Source organism: Scleropages formosus, chromosome 9 (genome assembly GCF_900964775.1).
Source record: "Scleropages formosus chromosome 9, fSclFor1.1, whole genome shotgun sequence".
Lineage (NCBI taxonomy): Eukaryota > Metazoa > Chordata > Actinopteri > Osteoglossiformes > Osteoglossidae > Scleropages > Scleropages formosus.
The window spans coordinates 22,993,609-23,014,896 of record NC_041814.1 but is presented as its reverse complement, the minus strand read 5'-3'; positions in this window follow the sequence as shown (position 1 = coordinate 23,014,896).

Genomic DNA, 21,288 nt, shown 5'->3' with positions numbered 1-21,288 from the left:
ACATTATTCATAAAGGAACTTAATGGACCAATCTGTGTAGCTTTTTAGTAAAGAATATGCCCTTTGGGACCGATATTGTCATCTGTGGGTAAAAGAAAAACTTTATGATGTGAATGTCCAAAAACAAATGGGGACAGAATGTTGTCATGAAGAGCGCATTGAAGAAAATACACAGAAATATGGCTGTGAATTAAAGCAAAAATGAATGTGAAATAAAACGGTGATTTTATTACTATGTTTTTGTTCGTTAAGACCATACCTAATTGGACAAACACTGAAATACAAATTTTCTGCTGTTTTTTTTTTCTTTTTCTTTTTTTCCCCAATTGATAAAGTGACCAGGGATTTCTAGTGTATTTATTTTCAGTGATGATTGTTGCCTTTTTTTTTTTTTTTTTTTTTTTTTTGTTTTTTAAAAGAAAACAGGGTGTTGCTTGTTGAAATTGCTGAAGTATAACACATGTATTATAACTGTTAAGCACTTAAACAAGCTTCATCAGTTTTTACCGTGTTTTCCATATGATTTTTGGTGAGTTCAGGCTGCGAGTGAAGGTGAAAGTTTACATTGTATAATATTCATTAGATATCAGTTCTCTGTAGTTTCTCTTTGGAAGCCCTTTGGTACAACTTTGAAAACCTTTATTTCAGATGTGTTTATACACATTTGTGCTGCTCTGTTCTCATAATTGCCTTTCTGATACTAATATGAGGGGGAAACAGAATGTCTAGGATTTGATGTATGTCCACACAGTGACTTTGGGTATAATCATGGGAGATTTAAATAGAATTGCATTTTGGGAAACATTTCAGTTACTATGACTGTCACAAAGCCATTTGTAGTTCCTAGATAGATCACTTTGGTTTACATTTAATTCTGTGTCTACTATCCAAAGTCTCCTGTTGGATTTAATTTTGCTTTTTTTTTTTTTTGGATGGGGGGTGGATTTCTTGCACATTTTGGATACATTTTGGAATTCTTTTTGTATCTGCTGATACAAAATATAAATAAACTTATTCACAAATACTTTTGATGTGTAATCTGTATTATAAATTATATCATGGTTGGGTGTTAAATGTAAAACCTTAGATTTTAGTACTGGTTGGTAAATTTTATAAGACCTGTTCACTGATTGTACTAGGAAATTTACTAGAGCAATTCAGGCTAAGTAAAGCAACATGCAGGGCCTTGTTGGAATATAACACAGGACTCAATGTGTGAGCTAGTGGAGTGTGTGTGTTAAACACTGATTTTAAGAAAAATAAGTACAGCAGTATGCAGTTCGGTTGTATAGTTTTGACACCTTTGTGTTCTGTTGTTGCATATTACTGTTGAGCCTTATTTTGGTGATTCCTTCTCCTTACATGTCAAGACTCTTATGTTTGTGTACTGAACTACTTGCAATTAGTCACCCATTTATATAAATTAGAAATTTAAGTTTTAGTAGCGCAGTTAGCCTTAAGTACAGTGCTGAAGGGTAGTATAGCAGCAGTGGGGATTTGCATGAGTCCTTCAAGTCTAAGGTAATGGCTCACGGTGGCTCCATGCTGGATGTACATGTGGTCAAGGTTTATATGGGTTTTGATTTGGTTTGTACCTGGTACTGAAATGCTGACACAATGTGTGATTCCATGAGCTAAAGATGTAGAAGTGTTAACTGTTTTCTTGGGCAACTTAGGTCAAAACTATGGTGGACCATTTATGATACTAAGTTGCTCTTGGAAAAGCACACATTTCAAAATGCTTATATACTGACACTTTTTTTTTTTAAAAAAAAAAAAAAAAAAAAAAAAAAAAAAACTATGCTCTGTAAGGCCAAATTTTAAACAAAACAATGGAAAGGCTGTAGAATACTGTCTTAATAAGCACTGTCTTATTTCAAGTCCTCAGTTCAAACACAATCGTTTTCCACATTAGTTGCATTTGTCAAGTGCAGAGTTAATGTGGTGATCTTCACACCCTTAAAATTAAATTCAGAATTCAATATGCAGGATGTCAAAGATGGCAAAAAGTGGATTTCTTCAAACATGCATTATCAAAATAACAATGCTGGCAAAATTCCACAATTTTATCTCACTGGAGGTATGACACAAAACTCAACTGGATGTAAAATTAAGTATTTATAGGATTTGTAGTTCTGTGTACTTAAAGCTCATTTGTGTAGTAAAACTCAGAATTTTCAGGAATCCCTTTGCTACATGAAGAATATGACCCATCTTATGAAGACATCCTCATCACACTGACATCTGGTCTACATGCCCTTATGATGGTGACACGAGGAGGTAGTTGTCCTCGACTGCCGGCATGGCGCTCTCTGGAGGGATGTTGTCCCCTGACATCACCTGGAAGCTCAGCAGGTCACAGCGTTGACAATGGAGAACATGTATCATTAGCAGAGGAAGCCCTTGCTAATTAGGGGAGTAAATTGCCACAAGGTGGTCACTTTCTGCTGGGGTCTAGCAACAGGAACAGAGATGCTGTAACAAGATATGTTTTCTGCTGGGTCCTGGCCAGCCAGCCACCAGCAGCACATCAGTGCATGTGTCTGTACCTGTCAGAGTGTGAGCCTAAACCCCCTGAATCATTGTGCCATCAATACATGTTGCAGACAATATGTGCTTCTGGTCTTAAACCAGAGGTTTTTAACATTTTCTAGGCCATGGTCCCTACTGGAATCTGATGGAAGCAAAGGCCCCTCATAGGAAAATCCATAAATAAATTCAAAGGAAATATGGTACTCCATTTATTGCAGTGAAAACTCAATACTTTCCGACATATATGAAGCATCCTTTCACAAGAATTTGAACACAGGAGCAGATATATATTTGCACTCTTTTACTTAACTTATGAATGCAATTTGGACCAGAAGTCTGTTTGTAACTCCTAATTGTAAGTCCACCCGCTATGTCATAATCAATGAAAGCTTAATAACACTGCTTAATCCTCCAATTTACTCATGGCTTATGTTCGTTAACAACACCAGAAAAAGCAAAAATAAACTGAAAATTTACTTTAAGGTTTCTAATTATTAATTCTGTTTTTCTGGAGAGGCCCTCTGTGTTCCTTTACGCTGGCAGCATTGTCGGTGAGACAGGATACAATGTGGACAGGATGCCAGTTTATTCTGTTATCTTTTATTGATATTAATCCACATTAAAGTTGTTTACTGTAAAATGATGGGGGGAAAACCCTCCTATTAAAAGTGCTGTGTTGTACTGTTTAGCTGTGAGACAGCAATGTGTTTCTTTGTCGGGTCCTATAGTGTGGTAGAGAATGGGCTACAAGCTTTTAAAAATACCCAGAGACATAAGACCCTGAATTCAAATGGCTGTTAGCTGTTTCTTTGGTCTTTAATTTATCTGTTTTTTAGAGCCTGTATTAGGAATAGCTGGAACTGTTCAAAGTGAAGGTCAACACAGAATTCGCTTTACGGTTCATCCCAGAGGACAGCAGCACATACATTAAACGGCATTTACATCACAGTGCCATTTATCAGCTGTCTTGTTTCCTAGATTTATGATGCAGTCCTGCCATCTGGTACTCCGTGTGTAGTCGCATTTGTCACCAGTAAACAAGGACGATGACGGCAACGTTGGTTAACCGGGGGGACGTACAGTGGGCTATATGGCTTCGCTCTTAACGTGCCAGGGAATCGTGGGGTTTGTCACATGACATTGCGGCCCGAGATACCTGCTGGCAGCAGATGTCCTTCTCCAAAGTGCAGAAGGTTCAGGCTCCATTAATGCCTGTGATCCCATGCCAACGATCTTATCACCGCTGAGCCGGCTGCTAATTACCACGGATCACATGCCTCGGTCATTAATGATGGCATTTACGGTGGCTGCTATTAGTGGAGTAAAATGGCTGTTTTAATCAAATTCACACATTTGTTTTATAGAAAAAAATAATGGCAGAGGGAGAAGATCCTTCTTTCAATTCGTTGTATTAAAAATCCCAATTACAATCATTTTGGATGACAGCAGATTTCACAGGCAGGCCTCAGCTGTCTGTTTGTACAAAACTCTTTATTCGGGGGGAGGGGGGACTAGAATGGCTCAGCCGCATTACTAGAGTGTATATGCCAGGAGAGCTGCACCATTTTTGTCAGCTGTGTTGTGCCTTATTTGATATGAACATGCACGTGCCCACAATGGAACCCCATGAGCTGCATGTGTCTTTTACTCTATTCTTGCAGTACGGTTCAAAAACAAAACAACAAAAAAAATAAAAAATCACCATGGCAAAAACGGGAGGTGATTTTCCTCAACATTTGGGAGGTCACAGATGTTTTAGTACCGACTTTATTCATGGTAGAAGTAAAGAACCTGATGACTAGTAGGTGAGTAATAAAAAAAATGTAAAGCCCTTGCGGAATATTAACAATGAATAACAATAAATATAAACTTCACATCTCATTTCATGTTCAGCTGATCTCTCTCTCTCTCTTTTTCATTTCATCCCCGGTTTGGGACATAAGGCCTCAGCAAATTGTCTCCATCTTTCCCCATCATTTGCAACATGTTGTGCCTCTCCCCATCTAAGATTCACCTCCTTTAGCTCAGATATTACAGTCCTTCTCCAAGTAGTTCTTGGCCTTCCTGAGAGCAACTGTTGGGATACATTGCTAGTCTGTTCTTAGTATGTGTCCAAGCCATCTCATGCATTGACACTTCTCTTGAACCATGCTGTACCTGCACCATTTGGTCTTCTTATGCAATTCTTCAATAGATATCTTTACTGGCTACATTATACCACACTCTCATGATCAGTAACATGTCATATTGAGGTACTTTTGCGACGGCCAGTTTTAGGGCTTCCTACCAGTCATCTTCATCCGAGTCCTCCACTTCCTTTATTGGTGCATAGCAGTGCAGGATGGTGAATTTACAGTGCTTAGAGTTAAAGTGTGCGCTGATCAACCTGTCATTGATGGGTTCTTATTCAAGCAAGATATTAACTTTTGCTTTTGAGACTGTGATGGATACACCATGTTTGTGACTGTCTTTCTGTCCAAAATGCAGTATAACTGAGCCATTATTAGTCATCTGTCTTCCAGCACCAGTCCAGTGGGACTCACTAATACCAATAATGTCTAGCTTGTATCTCTCCACCTCAGTGAGGGCTTGAGTTATTTTTGATGCCTCAAACAGGGTTTGGCCATTCCATGTTCCTACATCAATGTTGTTTTTGAGTCCAAGTAGATTTGATTTTGCACTCCTAACTTCCTGTAGCAGGCTTTCATCAGGGTTGGTCATATTGCCAAGTGATTGGCTCAAATTAACATTGGCTTTACGTACACATCTGGTAATTGTCGCAGTTTCCGTAACAGAATGTGTTTTATAGAGTGCGATCCTTAGCTCTGTGCCCAACCCCCAACCTGGAGAACCAGTGGACTGTTTCTTTCTGGCCCCTTTCCACAACACCTATCCAATGTAGTTGAACCTGCAAGGGACTATGCTCCAACCAGTACAGTTCTTTGAGTCATTGGGACACACAAGCTACTACACCACAAAAAGATACAGTCTTAGTGGTTGATGTTCAACTGATAGTTAAGTAATAACTTCATTTGGCATTTCATTTTGCTACGGGAAAAAAGGACGCCTGTTGTTCCCTTGAGCCAGGTAACAAAGCTTTGTTGCAAAATTGCTTGGAATAAATAAATGCAGTGACAATAACAAGAAACACAACAAAATAATACTAATAATGATGATGATAACCCATAGGATTTAGACACAATTTCCTAACAAAAGCTGTGTGAAGGTGAAGACTCTCCACACACTGGCTTTGATGAACACCATTAAAAGAGCTGACATCTCGAACCTGGAGGGCAACAGGTAACAGAGAGAAACTCATCACCGCGCGCTGTGACAGCAACAATGTTTTTTCCTCCCTCAGCGATGGGGTCATTTTTCACGGCAGGAAAAAAAGAACAGGTGGCCGCCACCAGGAAATGGATATGGAGACTTTTCAAACAAGTGTTTGCCTCCATTCTTCACCGAGCATCCTACTAGCTGTCCTTCACGGCACTCTATATTTCACTACTCTTACCAAGGAATGAGGTGGCATCGGGCACCCTTTTACTGTCATATTTAGCACCCTGTCCACCATTCAAGATAAAACGGTTTGCCTGTGTCCCATGGCCACACATTGTGTCTTAGGTGGCCATAGCACTCAGTCACTGCTGATTATGCAATGTGAAAATGTGGTATGCCAGAGCCTATCCTGGAAGCCAAGGGCATGAGGGAGGGTACGCTTGGGATGGATTTCCAGTCCAATCACACCAACTTAATCAATAAGTCAATAAACTGAATGCACACATGCTCATTTAGCTGACACTTTTCTCAAACTATCTGTAGTTCTTTACCCATTTATACAGCTGGCCGTTTTTCTTTTCCTTCCAGTAGCAATTTAGGGTAAGTACTTTCCTCAGGGGTGCTATAGTCAGTAGTGGGATTCAAACCTGCAAGCTGGGTCCAAAGGCAATAGCTCTAACCACTATGCTACAAGCTGCCCCTTTTAGTGTTTGTTTAGAGGAACATTTTCTGAATCAGTAAAGTCTCAATTAACTGATCTTTGGATATTTTGCTGGAATATCTGACATATCCGACCAAGCATACCACGTGACATCATCTGCTTCAAGGCCTGCACATTTAGTCAGATACGAAAGGAACTGATACAAAGAACAAGATAATGACTGGCTCACGAGATTGACCGCTTACCAATACCACCGTGTGGTGTGTCTCGGGTGCTGGAAACCATGGCAGAAAAAGAAGTGCAGTCGACCTTGGTGCGGGAAGAGTTACAGCTGGCGTCTGGAAGAGACGCAAGTAGAGATGTGGTGCTCCGATCGTGCCTCTAACTATGGGAAAAAACTGTAGAAAAAGTACGAGGAGACGTAAAAATGAAAAGGTGAGCAAAGCCTTCCCATGAATCACACAGCAGACACAAAGACATGTTTATCTCAGGCCCTTTACTGCAACGGAAAGCTCTGATTTTCCAGAAAGAACTCACCGAAGGGCACCCTGATTCCACAATTAGTGTCGATTGGCTCGATTGTTGGAAAAAAGCGATATGGAATAAGACAGCTTTCTCGCGTGCAATATTTCCGTATTATCCAACGTTTTCGGAGTCTGGTAATCGAGCCCTTACAATATTTCGTTTGACATAAATTAGATAGTGCTGAACTGCCTTGAATTTTGGATGCCCACTTAAGGCCCAGATGCTCTGTGCATTGATGGATGCGTGCCCTCAATTCCGTACCACTTCGAATCCGTGGGATCCTGGCAGCCTTGCTGTGCTGAGGATGTCACATGGCAATTAACCAAAACGGCGACGCCATTGCCCTGAAGGCACCAACCTCCCCCCTTCCTCATCCCTCTCCTTCCCTCCCCTTTCTCTGCTCTCGTCACGCCTTCCTGAGACTCCACTGCTGTCCTCCGGCTCTCCTGTGATCTGGGGATCTCTCCACCAACAAAGTCTCTCAGCAACATGTCTCCGATTCATGTTGTTCCAAAATCCACAGCCATGGCGATGTGCTGCTCCATTTACACGCCGCGCATGTCTGTCCTCTGCTCTAAGGGGGCGTGTTCACTTATGCATAAAACTATAAACTGTGACAACAGATTCGCTAACTGGTGTTATTTGTCTTGATGGAAAAAACACATTCCAAGTAATAAAGGTTAACATGATGATCTAATTCAACCTACAAAGGAATAGTTGCATGCTCATTTAATTTTTCCAACAGGAGGCCTTGATTTGATATGCAAAAGTGCCCGAAAGATATGATGGATATGCTAATTATGCATGTTAATTTAACCTGCTTTGTAACTTCTAAGTATTGTCATGTAAAAACCATAGAGGACAATCTCTGTCATTGACTTTGGAGAAAAACATCTGTTAAATGAATAAATGTAAAGAAGTCCAGTACAAACCAGCAGTAAAGGTACACTTGTTTTTGTGATCTTAATTCACCATGTTTTTCAATGTTTCCAAAACTGGGAAAAAAACACTGGGAAAAGTCAAATGAAAAGTGACTAGAAAATGGTTCCAAAGTGTCCAAAGAGTAAAAAATATAGCAAATAAATTTGTCACAGTTTGCTGAATGATCCTGTCATGTATAACAAAATAAAAATCATCGTTGTGAAAGAGCAGTTTAAACAGTCACACTCCGGACCACTTCTTGTCAAATTCATCTTTATTATCACAAATGGGGCACTTCCCTTGATAAAGCAGAATTCTCAAAGAAAACTTGACAAAGCTTGGCAATAAGGTGAATACTCCACTGCAGTGTATTTGACCATTGATACAGAATGTCAGTAGTACCCATTAACATCCTCTTGTTCAGTTTTTCAGTGACATGAAGTAATGATTTAACTACTCTTACTGTAAGGGGAGGCAGTGGTGCAGCAGGTTTGGCCAGGTCTTGCTCTCTGGCGGGTCTGGGGTTCAAGTCCTGCTTGGGGTGCCTTGCGATGGACAGGCATCCCATCCTTTGTGCGCTCCCACTTGGGCCAAGCAATTTCAGCCACTGTACGTGTGTACTCTCACACCGAGGTTCCTGAGTAAAGAGAGGGTTGGCAGAGAGAGCACTAGAGCCAGTGATTTCTTAGATGGCAAAATCAGAGCTACAGAAATGCAGATCCAATGAAAGGTTCAAATTTTCTTGTGAAAAGTGCAGGTCTAAACCTTGTTGTACAACTACTTGCTTTCAACATCAAGGTCTTAAGCACCTCATCTTCCTTTTTAGTTGTACTCAGGGCCTACTTATATACCCAAGCTCCACCCCTTTTAGACCATACCATATTTAAAACCTCAAAGATTACACATAATGGCCATGCCAAAACCCGGAATACCTGTACACATTCATCTGACACATAGCAAATGTGTGCACACACACACACACACACACACACAATGTTGTGACGTTGTAGTGTTTTGTGTCTTGTCAATATGATGGATGGTTGTTTCTTCCTATGGATGCATGTAATTAGTCATACTGGGACAGCCTAGTCTGTCATAACTACCTCCCTGGTTTGGGCTAGCTAAGCCCATTAGTGTTTCCACCTTTGGACTCAAAGGTCACAGGTTCAAATCCCCTCTCCTGCTGAAGTACCTTTGATCAAGCTCCTTACCCTCCAGTAAAATAACCCAGCTGTACAAACTGATAAATAACTAAGTAGCTTAACGCTCTAAGTCACTTTGGAGAAAAGCGTCGGCTAAATAAACAAAAGTAAATGTATACCGTGGAGTGGAACATGCAAACCCAAACTAATCTGGCTTCCGTCTGGCAGCTCAAAAATGTTCACAGTTCCTTGCATTGTGCCGACCGTGCTGAAACCACTGTGACTCACCGCTCCCACGGGCAGTGCCGCCTGGGCCTCTCCGCTTTGCTCCGTAAACGTCCGGAGAGAGACTCTGCGGAGGGGAACTTAACATGGTCTACAGGGGAATATTTAGCTCTCACGCAGTAGCATGTTGGCAATTAATCATAAATGATGTTAGGACTTCAAATAAAATGCTAAGCAAGTGTGAATATTCATTTTCGGCTGTTGCCAACACGGGCCCACCGTTTCAGAGGTTCATTCTGGAGAAGCACACACTAAGGGTTTTAATGTTTCAGCATAGCTTTGAATAAGCAAAATGTTTTAATAAATACATTGGGGTAAAATCACTTTTATTTTTTGGAAGCTCTTTAATAAGTAATTTTAATTTAAAAAAATGATTTTTTTTAGTGTCAGTCTGAAGTCATGTAAAGTTTTATGAGGACCTCAAAGGGTGAATGAGGTTTATGGGCACTTTGATTGCAGAGAGGTGTCATACTCTCACCCTGGTCTACCAGAAGGTCCTCAGAAGACTGATCGTGAACACACCTGAGTAGACTGGAGCATAGAGGTGAGAGTGGCAGACAAAGCAAGTACCTTAACGGTTAAAGAACTTGCCACCAGAATGTTACACGGTCCATTCCCAGGCGGCACTCTACTGTTGTAACCTTGAGCAAGGCACTTCTCCTATATCTCTTCAGCAAACACTTCCAACTGCTGAATGAGTAAAGTTGCGTAGGTGGCATTAGATACATGCATCAACCAAGTAAATCTAGAAACTTCATTAAAATCCAGAAGGTGTAGGATGTTGAAAGGAGACCTTCAGGCAAAGCCATCCACCAAAAAAAAACTAAAGAACTAAAACTGCAGTGTGTGGTATTGTAATCCACACTAGTACCTTTCTGTGGGTACTGCAGTTTTGGAAACAGCGTAATTTTGGCAATAAGCTGTCTTGTGTCTTGAAACAGCTTTGACAATTATCTGGAAGATTAAACATTATTAACACAGATTTCAGTTCCCCTACATGATGTTCACCGAGGGTTGGGCTTGAAGAAATCTAAATGCAGCTGTTATATAACATATATTATAATATACAATATTATATTAGATTATTATATATTATATCTTATAAACCCAGCTGTTAAACTACGTTGGGTACATTTACAAGTATATTTATTCATTTACCAGACACCTTTCCCCAAAGTCACTTCCAGGTTAGCAGGAGTTGGGCAGTCTAGCACATCGCTGCGAAAATCTCGAACAAACCGATCTCTCGCATCTCCGCAAGCGACTTGGACTCATGGAAATGTTGGCACTTGGGGACGAATTTGCATCTGTGAGATTTTTGTATCTCTTTCACATGATAGTATGCTGCCGGTGCGCGTCGAAGGCCCAGCTGGCTGGCGAGGAGCACGCTGTGTGCTGTGTTTATGTCTTGTGTTTCAGCAGCATTGCTGTCCCACACAGCTGTACTTCGCCAAGAGGCTCTTAATACATTTTGCAAGTACCACTGGCAAGATAAACGGAGCCATTCGGCTGGTATGGGCCATATAAACTTTCCAGGCGCCTCCCTTTATAACGCCGCAAACACAGAGCAGCAGCTCTTAGGTGGATGCTCCCTCCCAGGAGCTCTAGGGATAAAAGTAACTGGTAATCCCTTCCAGTATGTGAAATAAGGCCAAAATATGGCAGAAAAATATGGTCCAGCCTATGAATTTCTCAGCGACACTACAAACACTAGTGGAGAATTTTATTTCTGGTGCTGACCGTTGAACGTGGCTAAAGGGACTGTCCAGTTTCTGTCTCAGGCTGCAAATTAATGTCTTATAATAATCTTGAGCTCTCAGAACATTCCACTCACAGCCTTATAAATCCCTGTGCAGGACTATATAGAGCTGAAATACCGATACACGCATCATGATTGCCCTTTCCGTCTGTCTTTCTATTACTACTCTGCGTTATCGCCCTTAGGTTGATAGCCAGTCGTGATACTGCATATGCAGTATATGCCGATACAGCTACTACTGCAACGTTGTCTCACTCTTGCTTTAGGTTTTGCTGTGATGTCACGCATGTCAGATAAGAGGATTAATTAATTATGCTGATTAAATCTTCATTTTTTGTCACTTTTAATACGATGACTTCAAAATGGCAAAATTTCACAGTCATCACATCTATAGCGTGCTACAGTGTTCAAGTAAATATGAAACAAGATAACATGCTGTGAAACATGAACTTCATAATCATTTAATCTCACTGTTGGGAAACTGGGCTGCTGTTCTAATAATGCTATACAAAAATCTTTATTTAATCTGTACGATATATGATGTCTTGTTCTTCAGATGACTGATTTAATAGATTTCTGTTGTTGATATATTAGCACTTCAAGAAATACTGACGAGGCCTTTCAACAGCCTTACACAATATATAGATATATAGGCATCATCATCATCATCATCATCATCATCATCAACACCAGGAATACAGTATAATATATTCCTACCGCTCTTAGTAAAAATGTTCTATTCCTTTCTTCCATATTAGCTGAAAAGCACATCGTCTGAAACCACTTGTCCCATCCGGGGTTGTGGGGAACTGGAGCCAAACCCGGCAACACAGGGCATAAGGCTGGAGGGGGAGGGGACACACCCAGGACGGGACGCCAGTCCTTTGCAAGGCACCCCAAGAGGGACACAAACTCCAGACCCGGACCCGCTCAAACCCACAGCGGAAAAATTAAAATTTAAATTAAAAAATAAAAAAAATGTACAAAATTAAAGTCGCAGGTGAGCCTTCTCTCAACAAACCTGTTATTTCATTAAATCCAATTAAGAAACAAAACGCACTACTTCCTATTTACAATATATATTCACAGTACTTTGTGAACATTTGCTGCTGTTCTATTTAATGTTGCTTTTTGTGGCTGTAATTTTCAATATTGGTTTTAACTGTCTCTAAACAACAGCTGGAATACTGATTATTTCTCGTGAAATCCTCGTTGAACTGCACTGTAGCTTTAAAATGCTGGGAAACTCATGTAGGACATGCAAATGTAAATGATTCATTCATACATTATTTAGATTTTTTATTTTTCACGGTGTCCCTAGTAATATAAAGCACTTCTGTTAAATCGTTTCTAGTTTTTGAATAATGTATTCCAGTCTTGTTGAATAAGGGTAGCAACAAGCTATGCAATAATAATGATCTTTGGGAACAGATTTAAACAGAACCGAAATAATTCTGTTTGAGGTTGACGGTTAAATGTCGACAGCTGTCAGATAACAGATCCTCTGGGAGGCTGTTAGATAAAAGAATGCATTTCACTTTACTTATTAATTCCTTAAATTGCAAGTCTTAAACAGCTCCGGTGGTTTTTGTTGTCCAAAACTATACGAGCGCATAGTAATATCACACCTTTTAGGTTTTAACACATACAAATGGATACAAACTGAATTAATTATATGTCAATAGTGGAAATACATCTTATTTATTAAAAATACATTTAACTTTATTATTCAGAAATACATTTACTTTGGCACAACTCTCTGCAGTTGAAGCTGGTGAGTGTGTAGTATAAGCACCAACACACTTCCCTCAAAGGGGTCTCAAGGTTAAAGCAAGTGAACTCCAGCTCTGGCCTCCTTGCGGTAACATTGGCCCTAGAAACCTGAACGTCTGTGGGATCTCTTGAACACCGAACTTATTTAATGGTCTCAAGGAGGGCTCAGAAGGTAAGGTGGAGGTCTGAGCCAGTGGATGCTGGAAGGGATGACTCAAGTACCGATGTCTTTGAGGGTACCGGTGAAAAGGCCCACCGCTCATTGGTATTGGTGAGATGCCAGCTCACCGCTTTCAAAATTAATGGAAATGTAAACACCCTTCAAGATATAATCTGTCCCAGATCCTTCTCTTAAATTTCTATATTTTTAATAAAATCTTGAGCACCAGCATTGAAAAGAAAGAGTTACAAACAGAGCCAGCAGGTGGTGCGGTGGTTAGTGGCATCACCTCGCAGTCAAGAGACGCAGGTTTGAATCCCCCTTCCTGCTGTAGTACCTTTAAGTAAGGTACTTACCCTGAACTGGTGCAGTAAAATTACCCAGGTGAACGAATATCTACTGACTGGTAGTGTTTTAATACAATACTCAAATCCACAGTTTTTAACATGACTCAGAGTGACTGAGTCTTCAAAATCCTAGTTGCAGGATTTGAAATAAGTCTCAGGCTGTAAGGCACGTGTAATTTTCATAAAGTCTAAGTGGCAAGGCTGTTTGCTCTAATTTAAGTTTTTATTTTAGACCAAACATGATATTAAGCACTCACCCTTTGAACCACTGCTCTGAAGTTATTACTTTGAGATCCTTACGATTTTTCTTAGATCCAGTGACTCAGACTTTAATTTGAATGACTTGGACTCAGCAAATGGTCTGGTCTATGACTCAAATCATGACTTTACTGCAACATTGCTGAATGATATTTAATAGAAATATCTATTTTTTGTTGGCTTTTTGCATGTGTGCCTTTGAAACTCTATTTACACCACATCTGTGAAGTTTGACTCATTGTTTCTCCAACAACAATATATATGCAGTTTAATGTAGACATTTTCCATTTGGCAGCAATATGTCAACTGCAAAACAAAGTCTGAAACCACTCGTCCCAAGCGGGGGTCGCAGCAAGCCGGAGCCCAACCCAGCAACACAGGATGCAAGGCTGGAGGGGGAGGGGACGCACCCAGGACAGGACGCCAGTCCATCGCAAGGCACCCCAAGCGGGACTCGAACGCCAGACCCACCAGAAAGCATGACCCGGTCAAACCTGCTGCGCCACCGCATTCCCCTTACTGCAAAACAAAGTGATATTTTTGTTAATTACCTGTGTAGAAAAACTGAAGTATCAGTATTTCATGTTTCACCTGAAACCTATAGAGTGGGCGGGTCTTTCGAGCTACAACAGCAAGAGTTGAAATTTCGCCAGGAGGATTTGGACATTTTAGACTGTAATTGTGCATTTGGGCGAATCCTTGCTGTACTTTCCATCTTAGCTCAGAGTCCACTGGAGGGCTTGCACCTGCTTTCCAGTGAGCTTTTTGAGCCCCCGTCCCGGTCGGGACACTTTTGGACAAAAGAGGGGTGGAAGTGGAGCGGCGGTGGGTTTGCACATGCAGGAGCGTGAAGGTCGATCGGTGTTCGTATACCTCATATGTGTCTGACAGTTGGTCGTATGCATATTTTTCCCTCCAAAAATGTTGCTTTAACAAACATCAGTTATGAAATACAGATTCATTTTGTAACAGTGTATTCCTATCTACATTTTACAGGCAATATACAGAAAAGTGTTCCCTCAGTTTAGCTGCGCTCATGGTCTTGGCAATTAATCTTCAGGCCTTTGTGTGCAGCTAGCAGGTGATGATGACCAGCTTGCCTCCGCTCATAATGACGTCTATAAAAAGAGCCAGCTGGGCTTGGAGGGGAAGGGAATAGACTGAGATAGAGGTGTTCAAATTTCATTTGCATTTATTCATTTAATGGGTGTTTTTCTCACCAAGATAACTTACAGTGGATCATCCTCTTCATGCAGGTGTTCATTTTTACAGGAGCAACTTAAGGTAAGTATATTGTCCAAGGGCACTACGGGGATTCAAGCCTGAGTCCTTCAACTGGAAGGTGGCAGCTTTAACAGCTATGCCACCTGCTGTCTCAGACAAACGCTAGCCTGCTACCTTGTCTATTTCTTTTTTTATTTGGAATGAGGTTACAATTTATTGGTTTGCATTTACGTTTATTTATTTTCTGATGCTTTGCTCCAGAATGACCTACATTATTAAGCTGCCTACACTTTTTTACCCATTTATTCATTTTGTTTTCCTTACTGTCTCTGTCCCATTAATGTCACAGTGTTAATCTCTGTTCTTTAAAGAGCTGTGTCAAGAATTTTTGTTTGCCGTGCTTGCAAATGAAAGCCCTTCGGCTGCAGCCCTGTTGCCTGGAGAACTTTGCCCCGGTGTGGGCCAGACGTGACGCCTCACCCGTGCTCGGTACGTTGTGCTCGGGTCATGCTGTGTACATACGCACCTATTATAGATGGCTTCCGTGAATATCACACAGCGAAACCAGCGATGCATTTCTTCTCATTCATCAAATCGTTCTGCACAAGAGGTTGTGTTCTAATACACGCTGAATTCAGCGCGGCTAAATCAATGCTGGCGGAGCCTATGTCATCGCAGCACGTTCCGATAAGCTCCGAGTTCATTTAATTCTGCCAGTTTTGCTGAGCATTTGCAGAAAAGACTTGAATATTCAGTACAGTTGCATTTTTTATTCTCATTATTCTAGCTGTAATGCTCATGCAGACATGCTTAGTGCATCCATTATTCCCTATTATATTTATTCATTTTACTGAGGCTTTTTCTCCCGCCCAGAGCAACTTACAGTGCTAGTCTACCTATGATTAGGTATCTATTTATACAGCTGGTAATACTAGCAGAGCAATTTAGGGTAAGTACTTTGCTTAGGGGTGCTTCAGCCTGAGGTGGGGAAATCGAACCTGCAACATTGGGGTTGAAGCACAGCAGCTCTAACCGCTACACTACCAGTTATCCTTCAATTCCTGAACCAAAAGTCACAGATGCTACTGGAAGAATGAAAAAAACAGCCAACAAACCATAAAAGCTCAACATCTGAACAGAAGATCACAGCTCTAGCATCTCTAGATTATAGATACTTTAGAAAAGTTGGGATTCCACTGCAACGCAACTTGTAACGTTGCATTTTGGGGCAGAACGTAAATATCCTGGACCCTCAGTTTGCCGCATCCATGGGACAGTCTTATGACAATGGTAAAACAAATCGGCTTCTTCACGCGGTGCAAATTTTAGTATCCGAGCAGAGAGAAAGGCAGATATTGCATGTTACCACATGTGGAGAAATCGAGGTGTTAAGTAGCTTTTCATGCGGACGGTTCAAGTTTGGAAACAACAGCTGCAAATTACATTTTCGTCATGGAGGCCCATGTTTTATTCTGACAAGATAATTGGATTGAGATGATATCTAATAGCACCGCAAATACTTTCTGACTCTATTCTACTCTGATGACACTAACCAGTTATTTCTGATACTTTTCTTCTTAAAAAAACTAACCGCCGAAGGCTAGGGATGTTTATGACAGCGGAATGAAACCTCACATGAGGGATTAAATATGCTTTGTGTCATGTACAGTGTCATATATCATGGTGTACAGAATTTACAAGCTTTTGAGGCCTCAGAGTGACATAATCGCTGGTCATAAAGGCAGAGCTAATGTGGGATGTAAATTAAATTTTGCGAAAACCAGCTCATCGCTGCTACTTCAACAGGCCCCTATGAAAAGAGACTGCAAGAGAAAAAGAAGGATTTGCCATCTCTGTGAATCTGTTTGCAAGCCTTTGCGCTTCCCCATGTTATACCTGCCTGTCTTTCATTAACAATACACTTTATATTGTTACGGACGAGATCATTTATTTTCTTTGCCGGTTGAAACTTTCAAAAATAACGCTTTCCCTCCATTTTTACAGCAAGATATTTTACCATCAAAAACCAGGTAGATCTTTTTGCAATGTCTACAACCGCTCGGACGAGCGGGGGTCGTGGCGAGCCGGAGCCAACCCGTCAACACAAGGGGGAGGGGACACACCCAGGACGGGACGCCAGTCCATTGCAAAGCACCCCAGGCAGGGCTCGCACCCCACACCAACCACGCAGACCTTTTAATATCATTTCCAGTGACAATATGAAGGATGGTTGTCACATTTATTTTAAAAGTATGAACTCAAACGTCACACAGTCCAAGTGTTTATTGTATATACCTGTATTTCTGTTTGCTCTGGATGATTATAGTGATAATTTAAGGGGGAATGTATTTATAGCTCCTGCTAACACTGATGTAATGTAATTGAGTTGGCTGGCATGGACAGAACTCCTGCCAGATGAACATGAAATGTCTGGCTCTTTTTCTGAAACGCCCACATGTTAGACTCTTCTCCCTTTTGCGAACGAGCGCGTTATCAAAAAGTCCGTAACGTGGCCGACTTTGCTCCAAACATATTTCGCTTTTTAACTCATTAAAATGTGCTAATTTTGGGAACATTGAGAAAAAATGCTGGACTGCTCTCTGCATTATTCTGCTTTAATTTGCGGAGTGAAAAAGCATAAAAGAAAGAGGGAATCTGGAGCCGAGTGAGGATCTGTAAATGTGAAGTAAAACTCAGCCCGTGGCAGAGTTTGAAGCGTGCTTCTGGGCGATGCCCAGCCGAGGCAGGCAGGCAGGAAGGCTAGATGTGCCATAATAGGCGCGCTGCGCGTCCCTGTCAGTGGCTGTTGTTAGCGAGGCTCTCCTCCTCCACACGGGGAATTGGGATGTGCCTGACAGGTCACGCTTCTAGGAGGAGGCGGCCTCGCCGGAGATCACCGCCGATGAGCTCCGCGGCGCGTGCAACCTCAAGGTCCTGCATCGATCTGACATCGCCGATTGGCGGAGACCACGACGGCGCCCGACGTGCAAAAAATCTCTGGCGACGTGTTTGTTTGGAGAGGCGCTGCTCCGTGCTGTACGGCGCCATGTATCCATCACGATGGAGTTCGGCGCGTCAAGACAGCGGCGTGGCCTAACTGGTTTTCCGGAAAGTGCGGAAGTGCGTCGTTACCCTCGAGAGTTATTAAATGAATCATTAGAGTGGACGTAGAGCAGTGTTTCCTCACGCTCACTTTTCTTCGGACTCACGATTGCAGACAATGTCACTGTGCGCACCTGGTACAGTGTACAGGGGCTTTGAGCTGCTCCCCAGCTCTAAAATCAGCGCAATGCGTCACACGTCCTCTAGGTGTCCTCGTTTAGCAGCTCATGTTTGTCACCACATTTTTTTTCAAAGACCTCCTCTAGAAAAGTTGGCCCTGATCAAGGAAGCAGTTTAGGACAATAAACTGAACAAGCACTCCAAATAATCCCACATTATGGCAAAAAAAAAAACAAAAAAAAAAAAAAAAAAAGGAAAAACATGCAAGAAAAAGAGCGGTTTGCTCATGTACATTGTCAGTGTAATCTGACACTTTCAAATAAATCAAAGCAAAAGAAGTGTTTTTTTTTTTTTTTTTTTAAAAAAAACTGTGTAACTTTATTATAAAACATGCTCATGTGTAAAAGATAAATTTAATACTTCATCTGGCAGTGAGGGCTGAGTGTTACTGGTAAACAATACAAGCCAAGCAACTAAGTGAATTTCTATCCAAACTATGACTGAAATGAAATCCTGAATTCTTGTTTAGTCCAAGGCTACTTTTGGTCTTAAACTGTGTTTCCAGAATTTCCTTTCTGAGGTGTAGATGGCACTATCACCTTGCAACAAATTTTCATGAGCGAAAACCGGCTGCCTGAACAAATTCTGTACTGCACATTTTTCATCATGATGTCGGATTGCAGTTTTATACACATGCCATTTTAATACAGTCCACATATTTACATGAAGGATTATTTCCCATTGGAGCTTTTTTCATATTTTAGCCGCTCATGCAGCAGGTGAACTCTCTTGTGCAGAGTTACAGTGGTTTTCAATTTATAGGTTAAAAATAAGGAACGTTTTAGTTCCAAATTTAAACTCGTATTAAAAAGAGAGAAAATTATGAATTCTGATTTTAAGGGAATATGTCATGAATATCAATGTATCATTAGACTGAGCCAACATAGAACAACGCATTTTTTTTCAAGCAGTTCAAATATTTGCTTTTCTTTTCTTTGGTTAAATCTCCCAGGAATTTTTTTTTTTTTTTGTAGGCCTGACCTGCTTTGGAACAAGTGGTTTAACTTCATAAAGTGTGAAGTTCCTGAGCGGAAGGGAGCAAAGGCACTCGAGTTATTTCATATGCTGGCGAAGCCTCCGTCATAAGGGCGCGCTGAACTTCGCATGCTGCTGTCGAGAGCACAAAAGGAGAAGTTATGCCCTCCTTCTCGGCAAGCCAGCTGGAAAATAATAATAAATGAAAAAGAGGAAAAAAGAACTTAAACAGCATTTGAAAATGTATCCACAACCTTGATGACATCAGCACATAATCTGCATGTGCCCTGCATTTTGATACGTGAATCATAAAATGCAGTGAACTGTCATCTCCCTCGGTGCCACCCTCCTCCCATCAATACACACACACACACACGCACAGAGCAATGTAGAGCAGACGTGGGCGGTGTTCAGGAATAAATAAATAAATAAGCAGTCTCAGGAGCTCAGGCGTGACAGATAACTTTAATGTTACAATAGCGAGTGAGCCGGATTCTTTAAACAAACACACATCATTGGAAAGTTTAGATATGAATTTCTACCTCGTTTTTCTTTTTTTTTTTTTTTTTCACTCGGCGGTTATTTTACGTGGAAGGAAACGCTGGTAATTGTGTCACCTGCCATCACGCTGATTGACGCGTCATATTTTTAAATGTGTTAGCTGGTATAGCAGCTGAAAGCAAGACGGAGCCCTTGACTGTTGGATCCCAGTCAGGACGTAATAAAGATTTCAGTTCCCACGAATGTGACGCTTCATTTTCATTTCGGATTTGTGAAAAGGAAATTAGAACCCAGCGACACAGAAGTTTGCAACAGCAAGAAACACTGCTTTTTAGAATTCCTTTTTTTTACAGCTCAAATTGCAGCTTCTTTCATCTGGTGAAATGTACCCAGTAATGCAGATAATGTGCATGTTAAGTGCAAAAGCCCTCTTAGGAACAGATTACTGCACTTGATCTTTCTTTTCCTCCTGAAAGGATTTTTAAATTTTTTTTTTTTTTTTGCCCTGAAATTTTCTGCCAGCATCAAAATTGAACAGTTATGTGTCTCCTTAAGTAGTGAGATTTCAGGGGTTTCTTGCTAACAGTCATATAGAGAAGTAATGCTAGTTGCGCATAATTCAGATTTTAATCTGATGAAGCAGGTTTACAAGGAGATATTTGCATCGAGCATCCATATATGAAAGTTTATATTTAATACATGCTCAAAAAATGTCTTTACAGGTGGCAACTGCACCATAATAGCATCCATTAGTTTTCGATAAAAAGACATCTGAACAATATTGTAAAATGCACAAAAACTATTAGGAAAAGCATTCCTGTACGTCTTGCAGACCAGAGAAATGTAACAAATCTCAGATTTAAAACTTCACAGTAATTTTGTTTATTTCTACGGTTCTTTGCCAAAAGCCTTCATGTTTCTGGACACCACTTGCAACACTTGCAACAGTTTCCAGTTACTGTGTTATGTACAAAAAAATAAAAAAAAAAACCGAAAACAAAAGCATGATGGTCTCTCATCAATGAGACCATCACCGAGAGACATAGAGGATAACAGGTTAGTTTTGTTAAACTATTTATTATGGTTAAAAGACCATTTTTTCATTCTGCAAAATCACTTTAACGAAGAAGCAGACCGTCTGTCCGAAGTTGTCATTACATTTGATTTGCGGTTTTTGGTTTTACGTGCCTTCGAATAAATCTGAAATGAAATGGGGTGGGGCGAGTATCACTTTAGGACATGCGTTCCTAGGCAACGGTAAACAAGAATGGGCTGAAACAATGTGGACGGAATGCAACCCTGTGAAAGCCGGTTATGTAAGAGATGTAAGGTGAAGAGACGGAGCTCTCGGCCACGCTGGGTGTCTGCTTGCCTCGCTGGCTCTCTGTCTGGCTACACGTTCTGCATGACTACTCACTTCAACACATTCCAGCTGGTCCTTGTTTTCTTTTCGAGCTCTTGCTCTTATCTCTCTTTTTGCATTTCTGCTCGCACTAACCTTGCTCTTTTTCATCGGCCTGCAATTCTTACGCGGCGTCGATCTCCTGAGATCATATTGCTTTGCATCTTCCATCTCTTAGCTCTCCCATCTGTAATTCTCAGCCTGTCTCATCCCGGCACGGAAGTCGAGTAATGAAGTGCTTCATAATATGAGATTGCATCGC